The sequence below is a fragment of the Pinus tabuliformis genome, chromosome 8 (assembly GCF_031772625.1).
Source record: "Pinus tabuliformis cultivar Carrire ecotype Pingquan chromosome 8, CPIR1, whole genome shotgun sequence".
Lineage (NCBI taxonomy): Eukaryota > Viridiplantae > Streptophyta > Pinopsida > Pinales > Pinaceae > Pinus > Pinus tabuliformis.
The window spans coordinates 1702793481-1702819848 of NC_142294.1; positions in this window are offsets into that span (position 1 = coordinate 1702793481).

Here is a 26368-nt window from a genome sequence, read left to right on the forward strand (position 1 = left end):
CATATTTAAGCAATGTGGGTGTTAGATGCTTCAATGTTTGCACTTGTATTATTTTTCATTATCAGATGGACTTGACTCTTTTCCATCGATGTTAAAGGGGGAGTGATAGAGGATATTGGTCCAAAGTTTGTGTGGTTGACATCAATTCGAAAGGGGGAGATTGTTGGAATTATGATGTGCATGGTTCCAAATATTTTATGTTAACATTGGTTTCATGATGGCAGCTACCTCATGTTGGCATTGATTTAAAACCTATGCAACCTAGGTTTTGCATTGATGTCATTATTTTAGTATGGTTATAATTGATTGAGTTGACATTGAGCTGATTTTTTTGGCATTGACGTCAACCTTATGATGTCACTCATGATGGTTAGATGGTGGCATTGGTGTGGTTGATGGCTCGTCATGTGCTAGTGGTGTTGATGGAGGTGTTTCCTTATGTTTCCTTATGCTTCCTTTTTATGCATTGATTCGAGGCATTGGACATGCTACTACAGGTTTATGATGAAGATCTACATGTGGAGATAATGGCTCAAGTGTCATTCATGTTGTTGATCTAGCACACTAGTTGAGTTGGCATACTAGCTCTTCATCTAGGTCTTCATGCTTATGCTCATGGAGATGACTTGTTGCAGTGACGGTTTGTAATGACAATGATGATCATGGTTTCGAGATGCTACAGTGTTTTACATATGTGTTGCAGCTTTTGCAGGTCCTTATGGAGTGTAGAGGACTTGTTAGCAGTCATGCCAAGCTGTGTTTGTTTCCCTTTAGGTCAACTGTGTTGTGACACTTGGGAGACATGTTTGATCCATTTGCAGAGGTGTTAAAGGTTATGATAGAGGTTTGGAGGCTTGAAAAAATGTTGGTGACGGTGATATAATAGGTGGTAGAGGTTTTGAGATGAGTTTTTATGTTTATCAGTAGGCTCTACCCTAGTCACACCCATGTAAGCTTGTGTAGGTGACTGAAAGGCTTTCAGTTGTAGGGAAGTATGCATATGCATGTGGCCATTTGAGATCATCTAGTGATGTGCCTACAACTAAGGCTCAAAAGGAATTTTCTCCACATTCCTTGCACTCTTTTAGAGTAATTCGACTTGGAAAACCCTAGAAGGTTCTATACTAATTAAAAAAGGTTGAATTGGGTTGCAAGAGTCCTCCAATGGGTGTGAACACCTTAAATGCGAAAGTAACAATGATGATGCCTTGATTCCATCAACTTTGTGCGCTCTTGATCCCAGTCCAAAAGTGCAATTCACCCTTCATGGTTTATATTCTTCATTTTGGAGCTGAGTAATTGTTTATGGTGTGTGTATGTGAGTTGGAGAAGGTTACATTGTGTGAGTATGCTTTAGACCTAGTTGTGATCATAGATGCTTCAATATATGAGTGAAAATGGCTGCATAGTGAGCATATCTAGAGCATGTTGTAGAATAGATCATATTTATAGCTGCTGGAGAAGAGATTATGTTGATGGAACTATTTATGGATGTCAGTCTTGTTGCTGGTGATTATGGTATTCAAATTTTATGCATTGATTTGAGCCACTATTTTGCTAGTGTTGAGAGGACATTGTTGGTGGTGATTTTGATTATTATTTTCATAGTGTCTTGCTACTTAGGTCATGATTACTAAGTTGAATCAGAGTTAAGCATAGTGTCTTGGGATCCAGTATGAAAATAGATGAAATGAGGTATGCATAGAGTAGAGGAGTGGCGACTTCATGGGTGTGGATTAGTCATTATGAAGCTTCGATGAAAGGAAAAATTTCTCCATCCAATGGTAGTTGGATACTCCATTTGAAGTTTTGAGAGTATCATTGATCATGGTGTCCTTCAATGGATGGTAGTCTATAGATTTGAGTGAGAAAATAGTATTCTGAGTTGATCAGATTATCAACTGGGCAAGATCTTGTGCTATTGAGTTCAATGGTATGCCTACATTAGAAAATTTGAATGTATTTCTATTGGGATCATATAATATGTTCTTGGGTATGGTCTGGTTGTATCTTCATAGGACCAAAGTCGATTTTTATGACAAAGCCATTCAGTGCTTGGATGATAATGGAGAACATAGAGTCTTAAAGGGTAAGAATAAGGTAACATTAACCGAAATGGTTACATCTATGCAGGGAAAGCGCAGTCGTAGAAAAGGGTGTGTGTTATTTGCAGTGGGCATTTCTAGTAATAAACGTAAGGAGGATGATCATGTATAGGTATTGAGAAGGTAATCGATCTTGCAGAAGTTCTAGGATGTGTTTCCAACAAATATTTTGTTGTTGCCACCTCATAGAAATGTGGAATTTTCTATTTAGTTGGTACCAGGGGAAATAACAACATCAAAGGCACCGTACATGATGAGCACACCAAAGCTTGTAGAGTTGAAGTTATAGTTGAAGGAAATGCTTGAGGAGGGATACCTTAGGCCAAGTGTATCTCCTTGGTGTGTGGCTATATTGTATGTGAAGAATAATGATGGTACTCTCAGGTTATGCATAGATTACATGCGGTTGACCAAGGTGACCATCAAGAATAGGTATCTGTTTCCAAGGATTGATGACTTATTCGATCAGTTAAAGGGAGAAACAATGTTCTCCAAGATTGATTCGAGATCATGATATCATCAGGTACACATAAAGGAAAAGGACATATACAAATACTTATTTTTGGACTAGGTACATTCATTATGAGTTTATTGTGGTTCCATTTGGTTTGAGTAATTATCCAACTACCTGTATCTGCTTCATGAATAATGTGTTGCATCCTTATCTGGACAAGTTTGTTAATGTATTCATTGATGACATATTGATATATTCTAAGAGTGAGGAATAACATGCCGATAATTTAGCAACAATGTTGAGATTACTAAGAGAGAATTAGTTGTATGCTAAGCTTAGGAAATGTATTTTTATTTCAAGCATAGGTACATTACTTGGGACATGTTGTTTCCAAGGAAGGAATAATAGTGGATCTAGAATACATAATAGCTATCATGGAATGGGATGCTCCTAGAAATGTCGATGAGGTAATATCATTCATGGGGTTAGCAAGTTACTATAGGAGGTTCGTCAAGAGATTCTCTCGCATTGCTCATCTTATCACATCACTACAAAGGAAAGGTAAGAAATTTGAATGAGCGAAGGAATGTGCAACAAGTTTTGAGCAGTTGAAGTAGTTGACAACAATGAAGAATTTTTATTATTGGGTGAATCTGAAAAGGACATGGCAGATTTTGTGGCTAGATGTTTGGAATGTTAGTAGGTGAAGGAAAAATATAAGCATTCGGGTGGATTACTATAGCTGATTCTTTCCAGAGTGGAAGTGGGAGGTCATTCCCATGGATTTCATTACAGATTTTCTGAGACATCTAGACAACATGATTGCATCATGGTTTTAGCAAACAATTTGAAACAGGTAGCATACTTCACTCTAGTGAAGTCTACATATTCAACTAGTGATGTAGCATAGGTCTTCATCAGAGATGTGGTAATATTACATGATTTTATGAAGAAGAATGTGTCAACAAGAGATGATAAGTTCACTTCCAAGTTTTGGAAGGAACTCTTTGTAGGATTGGAGACAAAGTTGGCATTTAGTATAACTTATCATCCACAAATAGATCGATAGATAGAGAGGGTCAAAAAGATATTGGAGGACATGTTGAGGATGTATGTGATGCATCAATAGAGGAGATGGGAGGAGTGCCTTCTATTGTTTGAGTTTTCTTATACCAATGGGTATCAAGAGTCATTAAGATGAGTCTGTTCGAGGCATTGTATGGGAAAAGTTGTAATACTCCCATTAGTTGGAGAAATCCAGTGAAAAAGGTGTTTAAATGAATGTAAATATTGACAAAGATGGAACAAAAAATCCAGGTTATCAAGAATAATCAAAAGGCAACACAAGAAAAGAAAAAAAGTTATGAAGATCGGAATAGGTTCTTTAAGGAGTTTCAGGTTGGGGAACATGTGTACTTGTGCTTCAAACTCAAGAAGATATCCTTGTGGATTGGATCATGTGCTAATTTGGCACCTCAGTTTTGTGGACCTTTTAAGATTATTGAAAGGATTAGACCAGTATCCTATCGACTTGCACTTCCTCTGATAGTGAAATTCCATGATGTTTTCCATATGTCATTGCTTAAGAAGTATGTTAAAGGCGTTGATCATGTGATTGACTAATTTGTATGGCAAGTGGAGACAAATGGAGAATTCTAGTTGAAACCTCAATGTTTGCACAAAAATATGCTCATGCTCTAGAGCTAAGCAATCAAGTAGGTTAAAGTGTAGTGGAAGCACTTGGGTCCCAAGGAAGCGACATGGGAGATGGTTGATAATATGTCACTGGGCTATGTATCCTTCTCTATTCACTGGTTGAGCGAATATTTTTGGTATATGTTTTGGTGTGATGTTTTGGTATATGTACATATGTATATGGTTGTAAATACAAGAATGAGTTGTGTTATAAAGCTCCAATAAGCGGTATGGGTTTCATGTTGTTATGGTTATTACTTTTCTATGTGTCATGCTGGTTTATTTTCTCAATAGTTTGATATTTGTAAATACTGAAACAAGCTAAATTATAAAGTTCCGTGGGTAGTATGTTTTTCTTTTAGTAGTCTTGTTGGTGTAGAAGTCAGTGAACATCGAGGATGGTTTTCCCCCAAGGGGGAGGTTTCTGTAACATCCCTGGTGAAAATTGTAGGTAAATAAAAGTTAATAAAGGAAAAATAATAACCAAGGTCATGGGAAACTTATTCCAAGTTAAATGTTGGGAAAAACATCCTAGTGTTGGCTTTCATTTGGCTTATTATGGCTAAGGAAATTGGAAAAGGCTTTGGAAAGGCATGAGGAATTAATTGGCATTTTATTTATGAAAATATTGGAAATTAAGAGAAAAGGAAGGTGAGAGGTCATAGGTTGCATCTGAGGAGGAAAATGAAGGAAAATAATAGAAAATTGAAGAAAATAGAGGCCTCATAAATAAAAAGGCTTATGAGGATCAGTTGGTGCATTTTTTCATATTTAACCTTTAGTCAGTTGAATTTTGGAGCTCTCTCTCTCACTCTTGGACACTTAAGAGTTTTCTTGGAGAACTTCAACATTGGGTCAAGTAAAGCAAAGGAGGAAAGAGAAAGAAAAACATCAAGAAAGGAAGTGCAGGATCAAGTGGCAACAATGAGATTATTTATAGGTATCGAGTTGCATGTATGATCTCCTTACTAGTTTTGGCATGCATGGTCATGCATGTGTGTTCTTGGTTCTCTTGTTGTCATGGGCATGGGTTTTTCTAGGTGTGACAACGTTTTTCTTTGAGCAGGTCATTCATTGTAAATATTGCAATGAACTAAGTTATAAATCTCCATTGGAAATATGTATTCTTTTCAGCGGTTTTTTGTGAGGTCTTGGTGTGGTTTAACATTGAGGACGGTGTTCCCCAAGGGGGAGGGTTTTGTAACAACCCTGGTACAAATTCCATGTAACAAAAGTAAATAAAGGAAAAATAAGACCATGGGTAAGGAACACGTATTCCAACATGAATATTGGGCAGGACATCCTAGTTTGAGTGTTCATTCGGTTTATTGTGGCTAATGAAATTGGAAAAGGCTAAGGAAAAGGCATTAAAAGGAAAAATGTATTTTTGGCACATTTATTTATAAAAATCAATGAAATTAGGAGAAATGTAACGTGAAAGGCCACATGTTGCATGTGAGGAGGAAGTTGAAGAAAAATAATGGAAAATGAAGAAAATAAAGGTCTCATTGATAAAAGGGTTTGTGAGGATCAATTGGGAAGATTTTTCAGTATTAAGGTCTTGGATGAAGTTTTTGCTCAGGTTTTGGAGCAAGGAAGGGAAAAGCAAGTAAGGAAAGGTCAAGGAAAGGAAAGGAAGGAAAGAAATCATCAAGGAAGTAAAAGTAGGAACAAGCAACTTTAGAAGGAATACTTGCAGGTAACATATTGCATGTGTGATTTCCTAGCTGGTTTTGACATGCATGACTTTTCATGTTGGTTTATGGTTCTCTTGTTGTCGGTGACATGGTTTTGCCAGGTTATGACAGTGGGTTTTATACTAGCCCTTCCTTTTTTGGATGCCATGGTGTGTTGGGATTTTTATCCTGGTTTTGGTCTTGGTTTGCAGGATGGATTTTTGAATTTGGGGCATAGGTGGTCTTAAGGTCCATTCCCAAAGGTCTAGGAATCCCTTGATCAGTTTTGGTGGGATACATGATAAAGCATGAGGGAGAAGTCTCGATTTAGGTCCTAGTGATCTACGTTTGGATTACGGTAAATCCTAAGAGATTAGTCTTGTTTTAGGGCCTAGTGATCCAAGATTGGATTGCAGTAAAGCTTGAGAGACAAGGAGATGGAAAATTCCTCAAGGATAGTGATGGATTCCAGATGGAATTCCAAGTTCGATTCAGTTTTGTGAGGGGAGAACTGATTTTTGTTTGATCACAGTTTTGTGAGGGTGGAGGTCATTTAAACACTGGATTCCCTTGGTTGTTTTTGGATTTTTTTATCCATGAGATCCCACATTCATGTTTGGAATATGGCACGAGGGTGACTGGATGAAAGAAATAATTGGTTTAGCCATGTCTACGGTTGAGAGGTATGTAGAAGTCTTGAACCTGGTCGGATTTGACTATGATTAATGAAAGCTAAGTTCTCTTGCTTTTCCACTTGTTTATATGTGGCTTTAATGATTTTTATATCTCTGTTATTTATGCCTTTAATGTTGGTTATAAGCATGGTTAATTGAATGGTTCATGTCAGGGTTATCTCATGTATTTACTTGCAATTGTTAAAATTATGGATGGAATACCTAATTGATGTTATAATAGTTCAAGGGAGAAGGTGGTGATCCTTCTTCTTATGTTTCATAAGAGTTTTCAGTCATTCAATCTCTCTCTTGTATCCGAGACTTGTAGATTCCATTGATGCCAAGTGTTTGAAAGAATGTCAGTCCTGGTTGGGGATGGTAAAGCCTTGTCCTAAATTTGGTTTATTAGTCTTATCATCATTTGCTTGATGGATTCTAGAAGTTACAACAAGTTCTGGGTAGTGGCGGGAATTATACGCTAGGAAAGTTCCTTAAATTCTGCGGATGTTGGCACAGGTCTGTTGGGAAAATTCCCTGGGCATAGGCATGCAAGCATGTGAGAGTGTCCAAAGGTCCCTGGATGCTGGCATTCTAATAGCATGAGAGCATCTAGAGGTCAAGAGGTCTAGAAGATAAGTGGGACCTAGAGGCATGATTCCTGAGTGGACGAGATGTCTCCTAGGGGTTTTGTTGTTGATGTGGAAGACATGGTTAATGTGTTTCCATCGATTCCATTTCCTCAAGGTCACCAAGGAGGTTGAATAATATTATAGTAGCCTCTTCATAGCATGTTTACCCCGGTTAGATGGTTACTTGGGTAGCTGTGGGAGGAGGTTGGTTACAATTAGACAATGTACAAGTCAATAATAAGAATCCTCTTATATTTAAAAGCTACAAGACCAAACATTAAGAAACTTCTTAGTGTTGTTTTGAGATATCAGTTAGCCCTCAAACAAATTCATCTTCTAGAAGCCAAAATAATATTCAAATATTTGAGACTCCAATGGATTATGGGTTATGGTATCCACAATTTGAAAACATGGCATTAACAACATATACAGATGCAGATTGAGCTGAAAATGCAGATGACAAGAAAAGCACAAGTACAGGTGATTTATTTCTTAGAGGCCTCCTAGTGGTTTAGTTGATAAAGAAGCAACCATCAATCCCCCTTCAAATACCAAGGTACAATACATTTGCAACATCTTGTTGCACTCATATATTGTGGATGAAGCAAACCTTACAGGATATGAAAATAAATTTTGTAGATCTTATTCCCATTATTTTTTACAACACATGTGCTATCAACATATCAAAGAATCATGTTTTACATTCAAAAAACAAACCTATTCCCATAAATAATCATTTTCTTAGAGAACGAGTTACAAATTATGTTGTGAGGTTGGACTATATTCTCACAAAAAAATAGGTTGTTGAGTATTTAAGAAAAAAGTTGGGAGTAATTTCTCTCTTCTCCCTTAACTAGCCTTCTTCACAAGCAAAGAGGGAAGCTATTCAAATAAGTGCAAGGATAGCTAAATATTAAAGATCAAGTTTCCAAGGAATAGATAGGTCTACATTAATCTCACCTTAGCGCAATGTAATCACAGTGGAGGATTAGTTACAAGGGGAGTATCCAATATTTTTTCCATTGATGTCAAAGGGGGAGAATGACCAGACATTGGAATAATGAGATTATTTGTGTTTCTTGATACAAATATATTTAGGGGCAGAGAGTGCATTTAAATTATCAATAGAAAAGGGGGAAGACTGAGAAAATCAACCAAATTGGCAAGTGGGCAATCAGTAGTAGAATCATTGTGGCAAAAGTGCCATTAATGACCTAGAATGTTTGGTAGCTATGATTGGTGGTGTTTCTATCAATTCCAAAAGGGGATATTGTTGAGAAAATAGTTTTCATTGATGTCAAGTCTAATCATTATTTTCAAGTGAACAGGTGAATACAATTCTAGGGGTAGTTTATTAATAGTTTGGCGAGAGTTTTTTAATGAAGAGATGGAGCCTATATTTAAGGTGATTTTTATCTCAGGTCAATTGGTCAAACAAATCTGTGAAGTGGTAAATTTGATAGACCTCTAAGATACCTTTACAATGGTATATTAGACAGTCAAAATTCCCAATGGTTAATGAAAAAAATGGTTTAACATTCAATTGTTTGATGAATAATACACACTTAGAAGATGGATTGTTGTAAAAAAATTGGGGCTTGGGAGAATCCAAAAATATCTAGATTGTTGGAAGAATATGAGACATCTAAATATCTATACATCTGATGTGAATGAACATTTCTTAATTTCGTAAGGGAACCAAATGAAAGAGTAATTCAAACTCATCCAAGGGATGCAAGATATTAGGGCATGCAACTTGATAAAAGTTTTACAAAGGAAACACTCAAAGAACACACTTAGATGTCATATTGATATCCATACAAGAATGATGAAGTAGTCGATGATGTGTTTGGTAATGTGGCATACAAGTTCCCATAATGTGGCCCATTCCATATAGGTGACACATGGTAGGTGTTTTTATCATTTTTAGTGAGAAAGTGAAAAAATGTGTAACATGTGGCACCACTCATAAGCCACCCCGTGGCATGATGATACTAGTACATGATGCCAAATAATTGGGATTTGCATGCATGAGTCATTTTCGATTTTTTTTTGTTAATGAATTTTTTAAAAATGGTTGATTGTTGAGCAATGGGCCCTTTGAGTGTGTAACATCTAAAGGTATTTGAACATCTTCTAGTTTTGGGGTGTACACACATTGACACCTTTGACAATGCTTAGATTTTGTATTTAAAAAAGAACTGGTCAAATTTCCATCCAACATGGTTTCAATGAAAATATATTTAACTCATTCAGTGTAGCTAGAGATATAGGAGATAATGAGCACAAGCACTTAAAAAAAAACTCCCTAAATACCAAATTTCATGTAGAAATAATCAAAGTTCAGGATTCTAGTTGTTTCTGGTTCCATGATAAAAATTGTATCTAGCTCATCCATCTATCTAATGATCAGAGACTTTGTGCATATAGACAAAAAATTAAATGAACTAGATCTGTATTTTAGGAATAAAAGGTTAAACATTGATTGAATTAAGTCATTGGTCTAGCTCATGGTTCTATGGAAAAGTAATTGACAAGGAAAGGCCTATAGATTTTAGCATTGTAGGGAATTTTGTTTTAATGAAATATAGTGGAATTTGGAATTCAAAGTTTTGAAATTCTACTATTATAAAATTAGTGTTTAGCAGATTTAATTTTGATGTTCTAAATTTTGTGTTCTAGTGCCCAAATTGACAACACTAATGCACATCAAAATAGAACGATGGTGTAGAAGTAGTCCACCATAGTTAAACTAATTTGAAGAGACACTTACATAGAGATGAATAACTAGTGAAGAAAATAGGAGTATTTAACTTATTGAACAAAAAATTAAATAATAGTTAATCTAAATAACATAATTGAAGTGGAACTAAATGTTAAAATTAGAAATATAAAATCAGAGATAAAATTTGAAGTTTTATATACAGTAGCAACATTTTAGATACAATAGTTTCAAAGGGCATGCAAAGAGTTTCAATGAGTGAGTGAATGAATGCAGGTGTGTAAGTTGAGATAATCTCATATTGAGCAAGAGTGGGTGATTTTAATGGACAACAATATATGATAGACATGTCTTTCGCTCTAAGTATGAGAATATATGAAGAGTGATTTGAAAGGTTGTGTAGGTATATTCTTGCATAACAAGGAGTTGGTGATGATAAATAGGAATTTGGTGCTTAAAAAATCAGCAAGTTTGTTCTTGAAGAGAGAAAGGAGGTTGAAGCCTTCAGTAGGTTGAAGGCTACATAAATTGATGTAATCTGAACTTGTAGCTTTATTTTTTATCATAATCATAAATAATTTGAAATTTTTCCAGTTAGGTTTCCACGTTAATATTTTTTGTCGAGATTGTATAAGATCGGTGTACTATTTTTTACCATTATGTTGCTAAGTATTTTCACTTAGAGCAATTTTTTTGCTTCCCATTTCATGCTTGTTTTAATTTCTCCTTGTGTTAACTTCCTTATTATCTTAGTTGTGTCATATCTTCATGAATGTTTTATTTCAATAATGATTTCTAAAATCATGTTAGTTCTAAGCTTTCTTATGTATTGATGTAGGCTGGAGAATCCTATTATCAACATGAAATTTTCTTACTCATCTGTGTAATTATATTTTTAACTAAACAAAAACATGCATACTATATTGTTGTCTACTCTAGTTAGAATAACCTAGTTAGAGTACAAGGATTTTAATTATTCCAGCTCCAAATTTCGGCAAAGGAGAGAAGACGTGTGTTCCACCAAGTATGTTTTTCTCTCTTTTTATTAAATAAACATCTAACCACCATGTGTGAAAATATTATTAACATCATCCCAATTGATAGTTTGATGTATGCATCTAATAACTTAAACTAGCATGTTGATCTTTATTATCTTAAATAAACATGTAACTACAAGCTGACATACATGTTTGCCTTCAATTATTTATTTGTTCTATAATGTGTAAGATATGTTGGTTTTGGAGTTCCATTTTTATTTTACTATGTGCGAGAAAAAAAGTGTAAATATCAATAATCCTAGACAACAATTTAATGCACATATTCACTAATTCAAAAAATCATATTTAAATGAATTTAGGTCTTCAAAATACATCGACAAACATTGTATGTGTGTGTGCATGCGCATGTTTGCGTGCATCCATGTGCGTGTGCGTTTGTGTGCCTATATGTGTGGAATTTTTCGTAGTACAAAAATATTATTTGGAATATGCAATTTTAAAAAATTTGTATATATTGTTTCTTTTTTAGTTTTTGTAAGTATTTAAGTAATTAAATGTTGTTCCTTTTGTAATGATCAAACAAAATAATGATACAATTAATCTATATCAAACAAAATAATGATACAATTAATCTATAGCATCATTGAAAAATCATATTTAGATGAATGGATTCTTAAAATCATATATGCTTGATAGAATATATAGTATATGAATTCGCTTTTGGATTTTTTATTTTTTTTATATATTATTTTATGAAAATTTTAAGTATATATTTCAATTGTCTGGGAATTTTTTTAAGAGAATATATATATATATATATATATATATATATCAATTGTCTAGGAATTTTTTTTAAGAGAAATTATATATATATATATATATATATATAGATATATGATCTGTAAATTGGCGTGGATATTCCACTGCACAGTTCGTCACAACAAATCTAATAATATTATATTAAAGATCTAAAAATGCTACACTATTACAAATTATTATACTTTAATATTTGTGGATTTAACTCTAATGAGTGCATGCATGCAAAAGGAAATTATGCAAAAAAGTAGATAATGAAAAAATAAGCGCACACACAAGATACAAGATATGCTCTCTAGGAAGCCCTTTCAGAGAAAACCCAGGTGGAAGGTGAGGCCGCTTCACTCTCTTTCTCTATTTATAAAATATGGTTGTAGGTAAAAAAAAGTAATGCGTGTGGCCTGTGGGCTGTTATAGTGCATATATCGTCTCTGTGTGCTCTAACTCCTATCTATCCTACCTTTCTTTTCTCAACTATGGAACAAAGATCTCTCTAAAGAATGGAATAGCTCTTCCTCCTAGTGGTCAGGTTATAACACAGCTTGATAGCCTACTAGTGTTTAATTTTAACTACATCAACTCTTAATTAGAGTTACAAGATAGACTCTTTTAGAGTCTTTGATGACAGCTAAGCTGCATCTTTACATTTTACTTGTGTGGACCTGTGAGTTATGGGCCCATGTTTACGTTGGAAGCGTTTTAATAGGCGGCCTTCACGTTAAACCCCGAAGAAAACAAACAATGGAATCACGATAAAACTCAATCTACAATGCCGGTCCCACTTTGAACGCATAAGGCTAGAACTCAAATAAATTAAGCCCCAGTTCATAACCTATTAAGTCAACCAGAAATGTTAACTTGCATGCACTTTTCCGCAATTGTTGTTTGATCAATCCCATGACGAACAGTCTGGATTGCCGGAACCCAACATGGTTTTAATCATTTTGTATAAACCCTCATCGCATCTATTTTTCATATTAACGGCCTCGCTTCTTTGCACGCTATATGCATCCGATCACCTTTAAGTGGATGACTCGATCCTTTGGAACTCTAAACTCTTTTTAATGAGTTCATCGAGTTTGTTTTTAGAATTAAACCTCAGTGCTGGTGACCATGTGATGACCATTAGATCTATGGATTTGTTGATCGGACGATCCAAATCTACTCTCGGGTTTCTCCTTGAACTTATCAGGGATTCTTTGTTCTGCCAATCCTATCCGTCGATCTAGATGATTCGACGGTTCCCATTGTGTTTATTCAATCTCCTTCGTTGACTTGATTTCGTTCACTTATTGGTGGAATTCACATTATAATGCAAATTTACCTGCCATACTTTGTTTAAATTGAAGTTCATAGAACTACTTCCTTTACACTCACATCACTCCATACAACACACTCAACTATATGATATCGATATTAGCATTGGATCGCCATCGATCCTTATAGTCGATGGTCGATCAATAAACCTGTAATACAGATTTAACTCTATTCTTGCATACATCTAAACTATAGGTAAACAATATACAGATACACGAAATATCCATACCACACACATATTTTTATTATATATAGAATTCAATTACAGTCTAAGGCATCTTAGCGTTAGTCACAAATTCTCTTTCGGTTACATTGTATCATATCTCTCTTTTTTATAAAAACACACAGTTACACAATTTATAGAAATAATTACAGAATCATTGATCATTCTAGATCCATGACCTTCTCATAAAATCGTTCAATCAACCCTTAAATCTCTCTATATGCATACATGGAAAATAATTATATTTAATTATGTCTTCTAAAGACTTATCAATTCCATCAATTTAGCCCTGTTTTAAATAGAAATTGCACCGGTTTGCGATGATTGTCCATGTTTCTTCTTTTATAGCTTTGGATTTTGATTTTAATGAAGAGGCTCGAATGATCCTACATCAAACTCCTGAGGTACAAAATTTATGACCTCCTGGTCATATGCTTCGCCTTCATCCCATAGCAATTCTACCCACATCCTCTATGGAATTTCCTTTATGATATTCCTGTGAGCTGCAACAAAACCTCTGTAGTAACAAATCTCCTTCTTGCTACACATGCCTCACTAAGCTTCTCTCCTCTGAGCTCAGTCTTTTGATACCTCTCTAGTTCTTTCCTCTTTGGAACCATATGAGCACTCCATGCTCTAGGTTGCTAAAAGGTCTCTCACCTTCTTCTATATGACAATATAAAGACCACAACTCACCATTCTTCTACATAATTGTACCTCCTTCAATTGCACGCAAACTCCTTCTCGTAGGAAATATTTCCGTACTTTGATACCACTTGATGATAGCTAAGCCTCTTTATGCAACAAAGCTGCATCTTTACACTTTACTTGTGTGGACTTGTGGGTTACGGGCCCACGTTTATGTCGAAAGTGTTTTAATAGGTGGACTTCACATTAAACCCGGAAGCAAACAAACAACAAAATCACGATAAAACTTGATCTACAATGTCAGTCCCACTTTGAATGGATAAGGCCAGAACTCAAAAAAATTAAGCCCCAAATCATAACCTATCAATTCCACCAGAAACGTTAAACTGCGCGCACTTTTCCACGATTACCGTCCGATCAATCCCGCGACGAACGGTCTGGATTACCAAAACCCAACGTGGTTTTAACCTTTCTTTATAAACCCTCATCACGTCTATTTTTCATATTAACGGCCTCGCTTGTTTGCATGCGATATGCATCCGATCACCTTTAAGCAAACACCTCGATCCTTCTTAACTATAAACTCTTTTCAATGAGTTCATCGGGTCCATTTTTAGAATTAAACCTTGGCACTGGTGACCACATGATGACCATTAGATCTATGGATTTGTTGATTGGATGATCCAGATCTACTCCCGAGTTTCTCCTCGAACTTATCAAGGATTCTTTGTTTTGCCAATCCTATCTGTCGACCTAGACGATCCTTCGGTTCCAATTATGTTTATTCAATCTCCTCCATTAACTCAATTTCGTTCACTTGTTGGTCGAATTCACATTATAACACAGATTTACCTGCCATACTCTGTTTAAGATGAAGTTCATAGAACTTCTTCCTTTACACTCGCATCACTCCATACAACACACTCAACTATATGATATTGATATTAGCATTGGATCACCATTGATCCTTATAGTGATCAATGGTCGATCAATAAACCTGTAATATGGATTTAACTCTATTCTCGTATACATCTAAACTATAGGTAAACAATATATAGATACACGAAATATCCAGACAGCACACATATTTTTATTATATACAGAGTTCAATTACAATGATCTAAGGAATCTTAGCCTTAGTCACAAATTCTCTTTCGGTTACATTGTATCATCTCTGTTTTTTATCACAACACACAGTTACACAATTTATAGAAATAATTACAGAATCATGGATCATTCTAGATCCATGATCTTCTCCTAAAATCGTTCAATCAACCCCTAAATCTCTCTATACACATACATGGCAGATAATGACATTTAATTAAGTCTTCTAAAGACTTATCAATTCCATCAATTTAGCCTTGTTTTAAATAGAAATTGCCCTGATTTGCCATGATTATCCACGATTCTTCTTTCACAGCTTTGGATTATGATTTTAATGAAGGTTCTCGGATGCTCTTGCATCTATATCTTACATCACAAACACATGGCTAGCCCTATTTTCATGAATAATGGGGGTTGACACGTCATCCTCCCAAACTATAGGTGTGAAAATAGGAAGATCAACTTCTGAGTGGCATAACTTTTGCATACGGACTCTGATTGACACACTTCTTGCACTGTTGGAAAGGTATCTATGTGTAGAATATCATGAAAAGTGCAGAGCTAAATATCAAAATCAATTTACCCTTAAAAAACATCATTTTAGCCTTAAAACACTCCCGAGAGGTGTCAGACACCGTTTTGCCAAACTAGGTCCTGCTGGTAAAAATAATCCCATGAGATGATTCCTCCACTTTTTCCACTCCAAATTCATTGAGATGGATGAAAAAAATATAATGATCCAATTCAGATCACACCTCCCCATTTTGGGAGGCTTTTGGTCCCCAAAGATTTTACTAAATGAGGTGAGGAGTTAAGTAGTAGTGGTTGGACACGTCAAAGTTTAAGGAGGATGTAATTAAGTAAACTAAATAATATGTATTAAATATAATAAAGAGACTATAATTATTTTATTATTTAATAGATGAAATATATAATTTAATAAAAGACCATAGTATACAGTTGTGTATATGAATTGTGTTTGTTTTATGGTTTTAATTGGTAAAACTTTGAATTAAATTATAATAATTTTGTGTATGTGAATTGTGTTTCTTTTATGGTTTTAATTGGTAAAATTTTGAATTAAATTATGATTTTTTTTTTTTTACTAAGAATTTGAATTAAAGAGTTTATTGGTTTATATTATGTTTACTCTATGTATGTATTAAGTTTGTTAGCTTATATTATGTTTATACTATGTATGTATTAAGTTTGTTAGCTTATATTATGTTTATACTATGCCTATATTGAGTTTGTTAATTTATATTATGTCTATTTTGGAATAAGGCTTTTAGATTTTGAATTTTAATTTAATTATTAATAATTATTATGTCTATAGAGATTTAACCTCTTAAGAATATTATAGAATGTCCTTGGTAGTATACACAAAATAAAACTCAGTGTAGTTATGTCTTTTTTTCCTTTTAATTAAACAAATTAGTTTAAAAAATGCCATAGGAAATGAATTATGGTTTTTTGGGCATGTGGTACTGAGAACCCATTATGGTTTTTTGGGCATGTGGTATTAAGAACCCATGGTATTGTAGGGATTTAGACTACAAAAATGTCAATAATTATTATGTCCATAGTAGGGATTTACCCCCATCAAAATATTATAAAATATCTTTGGTAGTATACACAAAATAAAGTTTGAATGTAGTTGTGCCCTTTTTGTCCTTTTAATTAAACACATTAATTTAAAAAAATGTCATATGAAATGAGTTATGGTTTTTTGGGCATGTGGTATTGAGAACATGTGGTATTATCTTACAAAGTAAGAATTTCCATGATAAAGTCGGGGTGGACCTCGATAGTTAGGATTCTTATTACATGTTTTTTTAGAATATATATGTTGAACTCATATATTAATTCTTTATATCACTAATAATAATAATCATTTCAAATATAGTTATAATTTAATTAATTCTTATGATTTTTTAAATTTTAGCAACATGGGATGTGTAATGAAATAAGTTTTTTTATGGCCCGCAGAGGTTTGGTCTCGTGGCTAGCAGACAATCTGCTAAGTCGCCTGTGCTGCTCTGCATGTGAAATATGATTGTCAATTTTTTAGTAATGTGATAGTAAAATCTCAAAGAAACAAGTCAATTAACATGAAATTTAATCACTTTATTATTGCAAGATTGATGTTTACTATCATATAATTGAGTATTAAGCATCATCACATGGCATATAAATAAACATGAAAACACTTAAGAAACTAAAGAAACAAATATAATTCCTTATATGTTCATGAGGATCTTAATAATAATTGTGTGAAGCACTTAAACTATTTAAATAATGATAATAATTAGAAATGTAGACACCTAATGTACACAAAATCTTTTGATTAAAAGGATCTTCTGATTAAAAAATGAAGTAGATGAAGTCCCAAAACTAGAATATCTCTTTTAGGATGAATATAAACACTTATAACCCATTTTAAAATCTATCATAACAATATTATGGGATAAAAATATAATTTATACATGCTCAATAGAAAATGTTTGAGGTCACCATATTTTCTTGAGATGAACAATATGTTGACGTGTTTTCCTTTTCCATTGACAATTGTGCTTGGATTGAAAAAAAAAATGTGTCCTTTTTCATTGTGTGTAGGATACTTTTAATGGTGGGCTTATTCTCTTCGTTGGTGCTCTCTTTGTTGGTGCCTGAGAAATATAAGATCCTTTCAACTTTATGGGTGCACTTGTGGAAATAGACTCTTTTGTAGTCCACTTTGTTTCTATGGATATGATTTTTGTATGTACATTTTAAATGAGTCGATCTATGGGTGATTTTACAAGTTCCAAGTTTCTAAAGATGTTGTCTAACAGATGTGTGCACTTGGATTTATCGATTATTTAGATGTTGAAATTTTATTTCTAATCAATCCCTAGTCATAGGCTTGTGGTCATAGTCCCTAGTCATGGGGTGGTTGGCCTAAGCAACCAAGTTCTTATCAAACTGTCAAATCTAATAATGTGCACACATCAACAACGAGCTATGAGTGGCGAGAAACAACCAACATGACATGAAATGGAAATGAAGTGGCCCAATGAGATGATGACAAATGGAAGTGACATGCACAGGATGAAATGTGGTGGTCACTTGTACAAGATGAAATGTGGTGGTCACATGTACAAGATGACATGTGGCGGTCACGTGTACAAGATGACATGTGACAACCTGAAAATTTCTAAATAACTCCTATATTCTTGGATCATCTAGTATCTAGATGGTGCAAGATACGAAATGACAACCATTGGAAGATTGACCACTTCCATTCTTCTTGAAATATAGTATTTAAGTATTTTATTGTGGTCAAATTTCGTTTACATCCCTTAACTCCTGGAATCCTAGATAGTTGGATGGCTTAGTGAGCCCTTGTGCTCGAAATCCAAATTCAGTCCTTTGTGAGTGCCCTTAGATTTACCAGAGACTCTGAATATCCATGTATTCAATCTCTTTTAATATTTTAATCGAGATCTATTCTAAATTAAAACTTACAAATCAACAAACTTCTAGCCTCTTAGATCACCAGACATCCGAATGACTTGAAATTTTGTATTTTGTTTCTTTTAGGTTTATTTGTTAGATCTTGGTTGTTTTATTCAAGGGCTATATACATTAAAAACCTTTGAAAAACTATACCTTGGTGCTAGTCCCAAGACTACCACATTGAAACTGAAAGATAGAATCAGAACCTTCCACATGTTATATTTTGTTGCATCATCTCTATCACATCACTGCCACATCATATTACATGCCATATTTCTGCCACTTATCATACCACGACGTTACCATGTGTGACTGAAAAAGTGCTACTTGGTCACCTAAAATGGTTAAATTTGCCTACCATGTGTCTCATCTGTAAGGTGCCACATGTCATCCTATGAATGCCACCACCACGTGTCATCATATCATTAGGCCACATCATCTCCTTGTCATGTCATGGTAGCCTACTACTCATTTCCCATTACTTTTTTGTTCACATCGTCAAGCCTAATAATTCGGTAAGCACTAAATTGCTTAGGCCAAGCACCCAGTGACTAGGGGTTGTGACTGGAAGCCTTACCAACCATTACTCGTTACCTTTGTATTTCCACCTTTTAAAATTTGGTATTTGTCTAATGGTGGGCCCATACCAAAATCATGATTAGCTGGAACCATGCTTTAAATGCCAAAATTCAACCTTGGTTTTATTTTTATTCGTGGGGAGTTATATGGAGTTCCATATATCATTGGAATGGTCTTGGACAGGAATATCTAGTTAAGAATCTAGTTTTATTATTGGAGCTAAGGAAATGAAGAAGAAAATGCCTTCAAAGATATTACCTTCATCCTTTACCTCAAGCTAGGCAACAACACACATACAAAACATCAATGATAACACACTTGAACTTCAAACTTGACATCAATGACATAAACTACCAACATGCTCAATAACCTCCCTCTTTGGCATTGATATAAATTCCACTAAACATTGTTGGTCCTAGATGCTAGAACCACCAATTGGATACACTCGAAACATTGCTTTTGATGAGACAATGGCTGATCACTTTCCCCCTTTCTCACTCTCCATATTCAATATCTATGCATACATTTCATTTCATCTCCAATTTTTTCTTACTCTCCCCTGGATTTGACATCAATGGAAAAGGGATTAGTCACTCCCCCACTGAACATTTTTCTCCTAAAAAGATATAAAATGATGTTTATATTAATTTGTTGCTAATAAGCTTCCCTAAATTTAGTTCTTCTTGAGTGACTATAACCATATTTGTACATATTTAGATGGTTTCCCTCATTTCTTGTGATGAAAAATAATGAAGAGAAGAGTGAGATATTACTCCCAAAATTTTCCTTAAATAATCAAAAGATTATTGTGCAAGAGGTTTAGTGAAGATAACAACAACTTATTCCTTGGTTGAGACATCTTCTAACTTACAATTCATCAACCAACTGTTCTATATGAAAATGGTACTTTAGGGGGATATTCTTGGTTTTAGATGAAGAATAGGATTTTTTGGATATCCTAATTGCACTTGTGTTATCACATATGATTGGAATGGGTTTATCATAAGTAACTTTCATATCTTGTAGCTAAGCACACTTTATTTTCCTATAATGTTGCAGCATGAACAAAAGTATCATCAAAATAAATTCCTTCAATCTGAGCATAGCTTTTGCATACTAATATGGAATTATTTATTTCCACCTATCCATTTTCATTTGATTTTTTTCTAAAAACCCATTTTGGTGCCAATGCCATTTTTATTTATTGGTCTTGGAACCAATTCCCAAGTTTAATTTTTCTCAACCTGATCCAATTCCTCATTCATATCTTTTATCCAATGCTCATATTGACTTTCCGAATGAAAATATTTTGGTTCAATCATGGATAACATAACAATGTGTGTTTGGCTCAGGCTATTCATTAATCTTCTTCAAGTCAAAAACTCTACTTCCTCATCTCCAACAATCTAATTTGTGGGATGATGATGTTGTACATACCTTGAGGGAGTTGTTGGGTGAGAGAATTATGCCTGTGATTCTTCCTCTTCTCTTGATTCTTCAAGGTGTTTTACTTCATCTTCACTATTAGTCTAATCAATTGGATGATAAATCTCAACTACCTTCTTTTGAGAGGCAATTCCTTATCTACATTTACATCAATGCAGTTTGTTATTTTGCATATTCTTTTACTGTAACATTTATAACCCTTGCTCTTTTTGAATGGGGCTTCTGTCCCATACAACTCCCTCTTGTTGAGCTTCAAAATATGGTCAAAATTTAGGTGTCATAGTTAGCTATTTTAGCATGTGGTACCAACGCTTGGTCCTATGGGGTAAATAATGAATTTTGGTGCTAAAGGTTGTAATCCAAGTCAAGAAGAATATGTGTAATATAATTTACAATGCTCACAAGGTCTTGGATCTAGATTTTTATAGAATATAGTCACATCATATGGTTTTATGGAGTCCAATTTAAGCCCCAAAGATCCAAGGAATCAAGCTATATCTAGGTCATCCATGAAATATTTATACTAAGAAAAAATTAAAATTATATAGGTTGAGACTTGGTATTACCATATTAATTGATCGATCTGATAAAATATAAAATGGAAAAAGAGATCAGAAATTTGTTGGGGGAAAGTAATCTTCAATCATCTATGAAGTTTGTGAAAAGGATTGTCTACCATATTTTGTGACGCAAAGGAGCAAAGTAAAGGGGTAAAATGAAGTATGTTAAAGATGTATAATTGTAATATTGTAAAAGAATGTTTGTGTAGCCTAGTAGAAGACATGGAATATGTATTGAATCATAGAATAGGGTGACTATAAAAAACAAATTTTTATAAAGAATGCTTGTGGATCTAAGTTTGACAATTTTATGAAAGAAGGATCTTCCAAGTAAACTAGGTTGGAGCCTGTAAAGCATCAATGAGTTTTTGTTTCCATTAGGTTGGATCTTGTAAAACATTAGGGAGTTGTGCTCGATTCAGGTTGGAAACTTTAAAATAGACAATTTGGTGCTTGCTTCAAATAGGTGCTTGTAAATTCAGGGGATGGGAATATCCTTCTAGTTGGATCTATAAAATTTGTTGTAACAATGATATTCCAATAATTGTTTGTGGTTTTCTCCCTTTATGGGTTTCCACCTACAACTGATGACTTTATGAGCTTCTATATGTTGCTTATGTGATTAATTTCTAAACAATTGAAATATTGGTTATTGTTTATAATAGCTAAATTTGGCTCTAATATTAATTTACCCCGCTCTTACTCTAAATAAAGACTAGTCTAAACAACCTAGATTTAAGATATAGAAGAAAAATATGAAAAAAATAATTCTTATTCTACCTCCATCACAATGACTTGATGAAAAATCACACACCTGAGTGACCAAAAAAAAATTCCAACATAAAAGGAAGAATTGAATAGATTCATACAATCTCATCAATGTCCTATATCTCTCTCACATTAATGGATGTAGATTGACAATTTTTATTGGAAATGACAATCTAACTTTTCTTTCATGAATATCCTCATTAGCTACACCTCTCATGGTGTTTATATGGATTTACATTCAAAACGACAATAATCATAATGAAACTCTCATAACCTCATTCACCATAGCTTTGATAAACATGTCAATAAGTTAGCATTATGTTATTTACGGGTCAATTTGTTAGTTCTCGATCATTTTTTTAAAAGTTTAAATGCACTAAAAACCATTACAAAACTAGTCTTTCGTGCAAGTCCCAAGACTACCACATTGAAACTTCGGGATCCAATTAGAACCTGCCAAGTGTAATATTTTTTTATGTCATCTCTATCATGTCATTGCCACATCATATTTCTATGACATGTCATGCCACTATGTTGCCATTAGTGACCCAAAAAGTGTCAATTGGTCACCTAAAAGGGCCAAATCCACCTGCCATGTGTCACATTCGTAGAAATCCACATGTCATCTCGTACATGCCACCACCATGTCTCATCATCTCATTGAGCCACATCATCTCGTTGCCATGTGATTCCAACCTATCGCTCACTACCCATTTCTTCTATTTTCACATTGTTAGGTATGGTGATCTAATAAGCACTTGGGTACTTGGCATAAGAATCTATGACCAAGGGCTATGAAAAAAATCCTTATAGGCCATTTCTCGCTACCTCCACACTTCCACATTTTCAAATTTGGTGTATGTCCAATGGCAGACCCATAATAGAATCATGATTTGTTGGAACGTTACTTGAAATTCCAAACTTCAACATTAGTTTTCTTTTTATTCATGGGGAGTTAGAACAAGTGCCATATACCATTCAAAAGGTTTTGGAGAGGAATATTAAAATAAACACTTATTTCTCTTATTGGAGCTAAGGAACTAAAGAAAACAAATTCTTAAAATATATTACCTTCATCTTTGACCTCAATCTAGGAAACAACGCACATAAACACATCAATTATAACATACTTCCGAAACTCCCCCTGAACTTGAGACTTGACATCAATGACCTAGATATGACATCAATGAAAAAAACTCCAAACATACTCAATAATATACCACTTTTGCATTGATGGAAAGTCCACTAGACATTGTTGGTCATAGATGGCAACACCACCACTTGTAAACAATCCAAACATTGCATCAAAGAGACAATGATTGTTCACTCTCCCCATTGCTCATTGTCCATATTCAATATGTATGTACACATTTTTTATCATCTCCAATGTTTTATTACTCTCCCCCTATGACATTAATGTAAGAGGGCTTCGGTACTGCCCCTTTGACCCTTCTCCCCTTAAATATATGTAACATGTTGCTGAAATAAGGTATAATCCCCATTCTGGTGGGTAGAAGGTGTTGGACAATTGGTGGTGGTTTTGTTATTATTGGCATTTATTTCAACCAGACTCGCATGAATGCTTGGCACAGGGGATGCAAGAAATAATGGCTCAGGTTGTTATGAAACCAACTCACAAAATGATAGAAAAGATAGATGAATGCCTTAGAATTTAGCCTCTTCGGGGGGGAAACCTCCTTTACATTACATAATGAACAGTTCTTTGATGATTCAAATGACAATACCTCCTTTCTATATATAGGAGTCTAAGGGGTCATAATATAATCAGAGCCAACATAACAATAATAATGTAAGGGAACAATAATAACAATAGTGGGCTTCTATGGGGAACAATAATAACAATATGGGGACTGCATGCGTACAAAAATATAATAAGGGGGTTGTACTAATAACAATAAGGGGTTACACTAGTAGTATAGGGGGCTAACATGTCCCTGTCCTTCAAAAAGTGTTGTCCTCAACGCTTGAGTAGTTCTTGATGCTTTTTGTATAAAATTCTTGTCCTCCCATGTTAAATCTTCAATGAGTAAGTTCTTCCACTTTATGAGATACTCTAAAATTGATCAATTTCATAGTTGTCGAGTTCTATTTTCTATTACTGCGCCAGGTTCCAATATGATTTTTCCTTCCTCTTCAAGTTTTGGCAATATTGTTTGAATTGGGATATTCTGCAACTTTTGAATGAGTGGCCACACTTCTTTGCCCTTCTTCCATTCACCCCTTCCTTCATTTATCCAATCTAGCTGGATAATAGAAATAGCACAAAACAATGCTTCCACATCCTCATCCTTTCTTGAGAGTGCATTTGCAACAAAATTTTGCTTCCCTTTTCTATTGATGATGTCAAAGTCATAACCAAAAATATTTGTGACCCATTTTTTTTTCTTCTAAAGATAATATTTGTTCTAAAAAGTATTTACGACTATCATGATCCATTTTTACCTTGAAGTGTCTTCTCATTGGGTAAGGTAGCCATTTCTTAAGTGCATGTAGTATTGCCAACATTTCCTTCTCATAAATAGCTTGCTTGAGATGTAGCCGTAAAAATACCCAATCACCTACATCAAAACATTTTTCACTGTGATGTTGATCTACCTATTGTTTCATTCGATTCTACACCAAAGTGGCATTATCCTTTAAATGTTGGAGAACTTTTTGTTGATGTTGGATGTGATCTTTCACTGTTTGAACCTTTTTCTTCTTGATATATCCTTCTATATTTAGAGTTTGAGGAGTGGAAATTTCTTCCAATGCTTTACAAGATACAGTTGGATTCATTTCTTGATGCTTGATGTGATCTTTCACTTCTTGAACATTTTTCTTCTTGACATGTCCTTCTATCTTGATATTTTGAGGAGTGGTAATTCCGGCCAATGCATTACAAGATATGGTTGGATTCATTTCTTCTTTCTCGATGTGATCTTTCACTTCTTGAACCTTTTTCTTCTTGATATGTCCTTCTATCTTGATAGTTTGAGGTGTGGTAATTTCTTCCAATGCATTACAAGATATGGTCGGATTGATTTCTTGAGACTCAATGTGATCTTTCAATTCTTGAACATTTTTCCTCTTGATATTTCCTTCTATATTGATAGTTTGAGGATTGGTAATTCCGTCCAATGAATTACAAGATATGGTCAGATTCATTTCTTCTTTCTCGATGTGATATTTCACTTCTTGAACCTTTTCTTCCTCCTTTCCACAATCAATGTAAAATAATATTTTGTCAGCACACTTATGACCTTTAATGTATTTGTTATCACAATTGTAATAAAGCCCTTTTTCTCCTTTTCCTTCCAATTGTTGTGGTGTAACCCTTGTAGGTTGTGGAAGGCTAGGAGAAGCAACACTTCCATCTTTATAGTTGTGAGGGGTAGACTTCCTTGTTGCCATAATTTTTCTTTCCACTTTGTAACAAAGCCCTTTTTCTCTTTTTTCTTCCAATTGTTGCAGTGTTGCTCTAAAGAAGGTGTTGCTCTTTGTATCGTCATTATGTGCTATCATTTCCTCCTTGAAAATTGACCATGTAACAAGCTGTTTACGAGAACAAATCCCTTTATACCATAAAATTGATCTGGTTCTAAATATGAAGATGCAATACATACCTTTTGTAACAATGTTACACCATGTATATCAAAATATTGCTCCATATGTAGTATCCAATTTGCCGGATCCTTGCCATCAAACTTCCTCATATCGCCTTTTCTTGATTTTAGGAGCTCGATCTTGAAACGATTATAACTCTGTAATTTCAGCTCTTCTAGTTCTACAATCGTGACCTACAATAGCCCTCTATGTCCTCTTTCCAATGCCACTAGTCTGATCGAAACTGGATTCTGCAAGAAAGAGTTATGCACAATCTCCCAAGATGACCTGATTATATACCTTTTCAGAAGAGCAAAATTGTACGAAGTGCCACGTGTCATTGTTTTGACCTTAGTATATGAAAAATATACATAGGAAACTATAGTCCATCCTCTTTCTGTAACTTCTGATGAAATTTCAATCTGATGCTCAAAACACAAGTTATGACGATTTTCCCCAGGTCACCTATTTGGAATGTAATTCGAGAGGCTGCAAAATGGCCAACTTCCTTAGATCATATCTCTGCAAATATAGTGTGAAAAAGCCTGAAATTCGGACCTAAGGTTTATAATTATTTCAACCCAAATGGGTTTTTTTTAGCATCTGAAACATTGCAGAAAAAAATTTATAGTGAAAATTCCATGATAACTTGTTTGGAGTATCAAAACCATAGAATCCAAAGCTCTGATACCAAATGTTATGAAACTAGCTCACAAAAAGATAGATGAATGCCTTAGAATTCAACCTCTTCGAGGGGGTAACCTCCTTTACATTACATAAATGAACAATTCTTTGATGATTCAAATTACAAGACCTCCTTTCTATATATAGGAGTCTAAGGGCTCATAAT